This window comes from Hylobates moloch, unplaced genomic scaffold, assembly GCF_009828535.3.
Source record: "Hylobates moloch isolate HMO894 unplaced genomic scaffold, HMol_V3 SCAFFOLD_13, whole genome shotgun sequence".
NCBI lineage: Eukaryota > Metazoa > Chordata > Mammalia > Primates > Hylobatidae > Hylobates > Hylobates moloch.
In genome coordinates this window covers 101,055,883-101,065,758 of record NW_026652288.1, presented here as the reverse complement: position 1 = coordinate 101,065,758, position 9,876 = coordinate 101,055,883, and positions in this window count along the sequence as shown.

Below are 9,876 nucleotides of genomic sequence, written 5' to 3'. Positions count from 1 at the left end.
TTATTCCTATAGATATTTGGAAAACAATAATTGTTTCACATTCCAACAGTCACAATCTCTTTTAATTTAGGATACACCTGCATGTGTATATTATATATTTTATATAAAATATTTTTATGTAGCTATACATTGAAATACAATGTGTAAGTGTATAATGATATATATTTAATGCAGTCAACTACATTTGTTATTATCTACCCCTACAATACTTTTTAAATTCTGCATTTCTCTATACTGAAGAAAGCACTTTTAATCTCTTCTTCTTGAGCCTTTGAGTCCAACTAAAAAGATTCACTGGGGTCAGTGTTAATTCATGCAGACATTTTAACAAAATAAACCAGAGCCACATCCTTGATTCTGATTTATGCCTTGAGACTGAGTATGATTCTTTGTGTAGTTTCTCAGTTTTTTCTTTTACATATTGGACAGGAGGAGTTGCAACTCTCAGCCCTGAAAGTTTGAGAATTTCTGGATTCTTTACTTTTCCTTATTGCCCTGCTTGCATGTGGGTCAATTCTTTTCTGAGTACATACAATGGTACTTGTCTTGTAGTACTTGCTTAATGTGACTAATAAACAAAAACTCAGAAAATGTTGCTTCTCAAAATCTATCCCTTAGATCTCACAAGCTTATTAGGTACATTGCTTGCCTTTCAGGTTCTTAAAACCTTCAGTTTTTTAAGGTCTACTTTTAACCAAATGTTTACCAATGCATGATATCTAGTGCCATTTTTCCATTCTCCAATAAAATGTCATCGCTGGCATGTTACACATTTCTAATGATATAGCTTAGGTATTTTGTTAGGGCAGCACCTATTTCTGATACTACGTTTTGTGTAGCAATTAGTTTTGCTGTATAAAAAATAGCACTAAAACTTCAGTAGTTCACAGTAATTAACTTTCTTATTCATGTTACATGTAGGCTGACTCTGGTTGCTATAGGTTTATTTATTGCTGCTCCATAAGAGTTTTCATACTGGAAAATCATCTTTAGGAGCAGCATCTATATAGAACGTACTCATTCTCATGTCAGAGAGGAATAGGAAGAGGTATGAGAGCATTTTTAAGCAGAAGTGAATTTCTCAGTTCTATGATTTGGATATGTCTCCCAGAATGTTGGAAATGTACGCATATGTTGGATACTTAATACCCTTTGTGACAGTGTTAAAAGGTGGAGTCTTTAAAAGTTGATTAGGCTCTTCTCTCTTAAAGGGATTAATGCTGTTATTGCTGGAATGAGTTTGTTATTGCAAGTGTGGGCTTCTAATAAAAGGATACGTTTGGCCCCATTTCTTTCTGTCTTGCACACTTACTCTTCACGTGATGCGTTCCTCCATTAAATGACCTTCCACGTCATGCTCCTGGACTTTCCAGCCTCAAGAACTGTGAGAAATAATTTATTTTCTTCATAAATTACCCAGTCTCTGGTATTCTGTTATAACAGCAGAAAATAGAGTAAGACAGTTTCCAGGATAGGGTGCCAGGTTTGTTTTGTTGACAATCTTGTTTTGCTGTACAAGAAGTCCTTGTGGCATTACTCTGAGTGTTCTTCTGCTGAGAGAAGCTCTACAATCAAATCTTAGATTTGTCAGAGTTAGTAGATCTCCAGAGATTAAGTAGGCAACATTATTATTATACAAATGAGTACATCAAAGGGTAAAGAAGTAAAGGGCTTTCAAAGAGTAAGAGTAATGCCATGAATTAGTATCTAAACAAGGGATAGAATTTGGCTCATCTCACTATTAGTATAGAGTTTTGTCTACTATTCCACCTCATGTTTCTTCAGAAGAAATATAAACTTCTTTAGTGAAACTATTGCTTTTTACTGTTATTGCTGTTTGTGTTGTTAATACATAGAATGAGCAACTCCATCTCCTCTTCTTCAATCTCATGCTTACACATAACTATCTGTCTGCTTAGACTAAGTTACACAGCATGTCTGAGCCAGTTAACTTAGGCTATGTTATAATAACAAATTATCTCGGAATCTTAGACTTAAAACAACAAAGACATCTCTCAGTCATATTCACATACATTGGAGAGCGTTTGTGGCTTCGCTCCATGTTCATTGTTCTTCCAGAATGAAGGATAAAAAGAAGATTCTATCTGAGACATAATTGCTTCATGGCAATAAGAAAGTAAGATGGTAGGGCCACGCAATAGCTGTAATTTATTTTACTGGGCGGTCACCCAAATCACTTCTGCCAATGTATTATTGGTGTATTAGTCCATTTTCACACTACTATACAGAACTACCTGAGACTGGGTAATTTATAAAGAAAAGAGGTTTAATTGGCTCATGGTTCTGCATGGCTGAGGAGGCTTCACGAAACTTACAATCATGGTTGAAGGGGAAGGGGAAGCAAGGCACATCTTACATGGTGGCAGGAGAGAGCGAGCTATGAGGGAACTTCCCCATACCTTTAAACCATCAGATCTCATAAGAACTCACTCACTATCACAAGAATAGCATGGGGGAAACTGCCCCCATCCAATCACCTTTCACCAGGTCCCTTCTCTGACATGTGGGGATTACAGCTGGCCATGAGATTTGGGTGGGGACACAGAGCCAAACCACATCAAGTGGCTAAGCCTGATGTCAGTGTAATTAACTTAGTAGTCCTTCTATAGGTAAGGATTCAGAGCAGAAGGGAGGGCAGCAAATATTTTCACTGTAATACAATGTGCATGTACATACAATATCTCAGAGGAAATGATGTGTCCATCTTCATTATTTCATCGGAACAATAGATTTTAAAGAATGTTTGATCAAAAAGGGCTGAAAATATGTAGAAAATGGAGTTTCAATTGGCTTTATCATGACATACGTAAGAGGATTTCTGATTGAGGCATAGAGGAGTGGGCTCCTAATAAATTAATCTTCCCACAAATAAGAGCTATTGACTCTCAAAAAAGAACTACCTGAAGGCACCGGACACTGGAGATGGAAGCTGAGCAAGAATTTCTTGAAACGGAATTGAAACTTGGAGCCTGTAACCAGCGTGGGAATTGAAATTTGGAGTTTGTACGTTATTTTTTAACTGCTCTACACAGAAGGCAATCACAGCAGTGGTATTGGGCATGAGGTGGCTATAGCTCTGACAGAAAATAATTCATCCTCTTTTTGGCAGAGGAATCAAAGAAGAGAGTTAAAATACAAAAACAGCTTCTGAAAAGGAAGAATCCAGAGAAGAAGAAACCTAACACCTAAAATGTTGACATCTGATGAATGCATGAATAAGCAAGCTGAAGCAATCAGGAGTTAAGATTTAAAGAACTAAACTGTACTCTGAGCCACTGCCATCACAGATATATAGTCTTTAATCTGAGTTTAAGTCATTTTTCTGCTAAACAAAAGCATCAACACTTTTTAAAGTGATATGAAAAAAGCCAAAGCCTAGATTTTCATTCATAGTTACATTCATAATGTCCACAATTCAATCCGAAAACTGCTTCATATACAAAGATCCAGGAAACAATGACTCATTTTTAAGAGGAAAAAGGACCAAATGTTGAAATTATCAGACACTAACTTTGAACAGAGTTATAACTATGCTCAATCAGTTAAAGAAATATACACATGGAAGGAATAAAAAAATTAGAAAATACTAGCATAATTGTAGAAAACATAGAAAGGCATAAAAGTAATTTTTAAATTGATAAAAACACAAAATCTGAAATATAAATTTCCTGGGTAGGCCAAATTATTAAAATAAAGGTGTCAAAAGAATCTAAGTAAAACCAAATATAAATCAATAGAAATCATACAATTTGAAAAAGAGACAAAAAGTTTATGAAAAAATATAAACTGAGCCAGGCGCAGTGGCTCATGCCTGTAATCCCAGCAGTTTGGGAGGCCGAGGCGGGCAGATTACGAGGTCAGGAGCTCAAGACCAGCCTGGCAAACATGGTGAAACCCCATCTCTACTAAAAATACAAAAATTAGCTGGGCATGGTGGCATGTGCCTGTAATCCCAGCTATTTGGGAGGCTGAGGCAGGAGAATCGCTTGAACCCAGGAGGCGGAGGTTGCAGTGAGCCAAGACTGCGCCACTGCACTCCAGCCTGGTGATAGAGTGAGAATCCATCTCAAAAAGAAAAGAAAAAGTACAAACTGAGCCCCAGAGAACAGTGGAACATTTCAAAAGGTCTAACACCTTGATTAGGTAATTGGAGTCCTAGAAAGAAAGGAAAAATTTGGGACAAAAAATATTTGAAGAAATGATGACCAAAACTTTCCAAATCTGGTGAAAGGCCTATATTTATAGATTACTAAAGGTCAGCAAACTCCAAATAGGACACATTTGAAAGAAGCATCTGCACAGGTATAGGTACCTCATAGTAAAATGGCTGAAAGACAAAAGGAACAAGAAAATCTTAAAAACACCCAGAAATTAATACTTTACATATGGTGGGACAATGGTTCAAATGATGGTGGATATGACATCAGACCATTAAGGACAGATGACAGTAGAGCAACATATTTAAAATGCTGAAAGAAAAAGAAAATAATGGTTAACCCAGAATTTTATATTTAGTGAAAATAGAACAAAGTTAAAATAAAGACATTTTCAGACAAAGTAAAACTATGGGAAATAGAAATAAAATTATTCAGGCTTGAAGAAGGAATTGATATAGAAAAATTCACATCTTAGGAATGAATAAAGTTTAAATGGATAAAGATGAAGGATAGTGACTGTATGGTTAAGTATAAACATAATAATTTTCTTATAATTTTTAAAAATAGAAGATTAAAACAAAATTAATTGCATATTATATACTTTCAGCAAAGACATAGAAAATAAAATTTTAAGAATTTAATATACATTTACCCCCCCCAAAAAAAATTATGAAATGCTTACATAAAAACTTAACAAAATATTCACAGGACTTTTACACTATAAAATAGAGAATAAAAGAAATTGACAAAAACCTAAATAAATGGGAGAATATTACTCATTCATGCATTGGAACAATCAATATTATTAAAATGTAAATTCTCTTCAAAATGATCTATGAATTCCCTGCGATCTCAACAAAATGTCTAGAAAGTTCTTTTATAGAAAGTGACAAGTTGATTTTAAAATGTACGGGGAAATAAAAATGATGTAGAATAGTAAGATCAATGTTACACAAAAGAAAATGTAGAAAAAATACACTACCAGACTTCAAAAATTACAGTAACACTGTAGTAATCACAACAACATTATATTGGCATAAGCATAAATATGTATATTGCTGGAGCAGAATAGAGTATCCAGAAATAGACCCAAACATATATGATGAAATCATTTTTGACAAAAATGCCAAGGCAATTCAATAGGGGAAAAAGTACTTTCCAAAGCATGCCACTGGAAGAGGTGCAATGACTCACATCTGTAATTCTAGTGCTTTGAGCTCAGGTCAAAGCAGGGACATCACCAGTCTGCACAACATAAGAAGACCCCATCTCTACAAAAAATAAAATAAATTAGCTGGGCATGGTGGCACACACCTGTAATACTAGGTATTCAGGAGGCTGAGGCAGGAGGATCTTCTGAGCTGAGTAATTTGAGGTTGTGGAGTTATGATCGCACCACTGCACTCCAACTTGGGTGACAGAGCAAGAATCTGTCTCTAAAAAGAAACGAAAAAGGCATTGGAACAACTTGATATCAGTAAAAAAATAAAAATATCTGAATCTTAATTCACATAAAATTACTCTAAATGGATTATTCCCTTAAATATAAAAGCTGAGACCATGTAACTACTACTTAAAAACAAAGCTAAACTAATCTTGGAGACTTAGGGATAGGGAAGCATTTCTTAAATCAAACTCTGAAGGAAAAATCACAGGAGAAAATTTCATAATTGGGCTTTATAAAATTTTAACACTTTTGCTCTTCAAGAAACTATTAAGAAAACAAAAAGCAATACAAAGAGAGAGAAAATACTGAAAACACATATATTTTATAAAGAACTGTGCCTAGAGTATATCAACAACTCTTATATCTTAATAGTAAGAAGACAATCCAACTTTTTAATGTTCAAAATATTTGAATAGGCATTTACAAGAGAAAACATATGAATAGCCAATAAATACATTAAAAAATACCCAACATCATTAGTCATCAGGGAACTGCAATTAAAACACAATGAACTACTACTAACCACCCATAAAATGGAAAAAAAATTAAAAAGACTTATAAAGTATTATTAATCAATAAAGTACAAAGTAAATGTACACATTCAATGGGAAACTAATCAGCAATTCAAACGAATAAACTACTGATACATACAACAATATACATGAATTTCAAAATATTTTGCTGAGATAAAGATGCTAGACACAAAAGATGATCATATGATATTATTCTCATTACAAAACATGCAAACTAATCTATAGTAACAAAAATCTAGTAGATTTTTGCTTGCAGTTGAGGGTCAACGGAACTGACTGCAAAGATATAGTAAGGATCTTTGAGAAATGATGAAAAATGTTACTTTTTTTATTGTGATGGTAGCTTTATGGGTGTATACAGCTGTCAAACTCATTGATTTTACATCTTAAATAAATGAAGTTTCTTGCATAGGCTTTTCTCTGAAGATATTTGGTATATTTTCATATACCACTGATTTTTGCTTTGTTTTGCTATCATAAAATCTAACAGTAATATTTTTTGTTCTTGTCAATGATAGTCTAGCATATTGCAGATCAGCCATTCTTCTGAGTCAGCTATAAAACATGAAAATAATATTTAAAAGGATTTATGGGAAGATATTCAATATCTTCTAAGGCCATCATCCGACTTGGCAGTCCGGGATGTCAGAGAAAAGTCTAGAAAGGTAAATGCAATATTCAGTACACTGATGCTTTTTCTTGGTGAATTTGAAGATTTACAAGCTACATCTAAGAGGCTAAGAAGACAAGCAAAATTTCTGGCATTCTAATGGAAGCCACTGAAAAAAATGAACACATGAACCACCAAGTAGGTGGGTCTCTGGTGAATGCCCTTGGTTTGCCTGTGGTCCAGGACAATTTCCATGTATACACGCAGCAAAGATAACAGTATTGAGAAAGAAACAATAATTCTTCTTGGAGGCAAAATACATACGATATGTAATAATGATGCTAAGCTTTGAAAATAAGTTGTATGTTTTTCACTGAAAGAGTGGAATGGGTCTTTTTAAGCAGAAATCTTTTAACATCTAGTCCTTCAAAAGGTTTCTGAGAGAGCTTTCTTTTCTCAGTACACAGGAGGGGGAAAAGACAAGGGAGATTCAGGGAGTTACAGAAGAGGTTCTACGCTTGTCTCAGAATACGTAATTAATGCTTTTGCTTCCTCAGTTTCTTTCCCATAGTCAGTCTATATTCTTCCAAAGAAGAGTAAGTCCCAAAGACTGTCCTTCTCACTATTTAATAGCTGTCAGAAAGAAATTTAAATACCAGGAGGATGAGAATGCCTCTTTTAGACCTCTGTCTCCAATATCATTCTTCAAAATGAACTAATTTTGTGACAAATATTGTGCAGGAAAAATGTCATTAGCTGGCTTTAAACAACCTCTATGCTGACCTTGGGGTCAAAAAAAATCATGTTTTTATCCTTTTTCTGTTTATGCAAGACTGTGACCAGTTACTTCACCTCTGAACTTTTGATTCTGACAATGCCATCAGACTAGGATATCATGTCATTGAATTACACGCTTACAATGGCAGAAGAAACACTATAAATGGCAATCTATTTACTATATACTACACTGCCTTTAACAAAAGTAACATATATTCTGACTACTCTGTGGATAGTCTCATGCTAAGCCTCTTATTGGTGAGTAAGCCTATATAATGTTGCCTGTATCACAATAATTTCTGTGAATCTTAAAACACTGCTGACATTTTCTTGTATTAAACATTGGGAACAGGTCCAGAGGGAACTGTGCCTCATTATTCTTCTTTGAACGTTTCTTTCTTTCTTAAATTTCCTCATTAAATTAATCATTTTCTTCCCTGGATGTAAAAGTAGCTGACACAAAAGGGCCACATTTATAGTATAGTGATGAGTTTTACAGAATCAATTTTTAATTTTAAAACAACTAAATTGGAAGGGAGATGAAGCATGCAATTAAAACAAATTAAAATTGATAATGATTATCTGTAGAAAAAATTGTGTCCTGGTTTTTTCCAGTATTCCATACCTCTTACACAACTAATTCCAGTCCCTTCAAATTTACTTGTTATAGGTAGATATTTTTGTTGTTTTTAATACTCTCCTGTAACAGAAAAGTTGAATTCCTTGGCAAAGATCAATTGTATGATATGAGTTTTGAGCCATAGGCTATGGTTTATTTTTAATTGCATATTTCCAGAATTTTGTGAAATTTTTTACAAGTAATTTCTAAGTGATATTCACAAACACATGTGAACACACATATCCATACATAAGAATCCACAAACCACAAATGCATCTTGTAAGACGTGGTGAAAACTTGTGATTGTTATTTTTTAATGTTTTCAACTCTGTTCAGGTTGTAATTCAAATTTGCTCATACCAAAATCCTGAGCTAGTTTTAGTTCCCTTTTTTCTGAATTCTTATATTTAATCTAACATAATTGTTGGAATTATCCTTAAAATCTATCCAATCTGACTATTGTTCATTATCCCAATTTCTATCACTCTAGTCTAAGCCACTAGTATATCTGCTTTGATCCCTGTCATGTCTATCATTCCTGTCTGCTTTTATTGTGCTAAGTTGCATACCACACACAGGAGCTAAAATGATCCATTTAAAATATAAATCATGTCATGTTGCTTTCCTGCATAGACTTCAATGACATTTCACTGAACTTAGAATAAGGTGCAAACAATTACCATGGTCTATGAGGGACTATATAGTCAGACAACTACTCAAAACATCGCCTTTCTCTCCTTCCCCTCTTCTCTCATTCATTTGACTTCATTAGGACTGGACATGTTGGTATTCCTTGGAAATAACAGTTCTGTCCTGGCTCGGACCCTTTTGTGCTTGGTGTTTCCTCATCCTGGAGTATCCTTTGCCCACACCTTGGTCTGAATTGCTGCCTTTCTTCATTACGGGATCTACCTAAATATCTCAACAGAAAGAGTGTCCCTTAGTGATCCTATTTAAAGTGGCATGAGACAAGTAGAAAGTAGTCTATTTTGTTTAAAGTGCTACAAAATGTTGAAACTTGGTATTCTGCGGAAAAATCACTGAAGATTTTTGCATGGTACTTTTTCTCATCAGCTAGAAAAGTGGGAGAAAATAATGTATCTTCATAGAGTGCGGCAAAAATCTGAGGAAATATCTGCAGGATAATGGCTCCGTAACTACATAACACAGTAAAGATATAAAATTATATTTTATTGGTGATGGTAAATAATTGGGGGTAATATTTTTCTGACAGTGCTGATATGGCAAAACCATATATGCAGCACCTATATTTGTATGATGCTTTGGATTTTAGGGTTTCACAAATATTTGTAAGTTTTCTTCAAAATCATCCTGTGACAATAAAAAAATAGTACTACCTGTATTATTATCATTTATATATGAGAAACTGAGGCCCAAAATAGTGAAATGGCTTGTATTCACAGCCTACAAGTGTTAGATTTTGTATCTTATACCAACTTTTATAACTATAAATTTAGTATTTTTTCATAACACTATATAACAGAAGATCTAAATGCCAGAGAAAAATATATAAACCCAAATAGTCAATCTAATTAGATCCATGTTGATGAATTATCTAGTATCTATTAATTCTGATTAATTATCTATTAATGTGTTGATACAAATACTGAACTATTTCTGCTTATGCAAGAAAAGATACTTTTTCTATTGCTGCAGTTATAAAAGCAAAAAAGAAATTACAAAATGGTTGG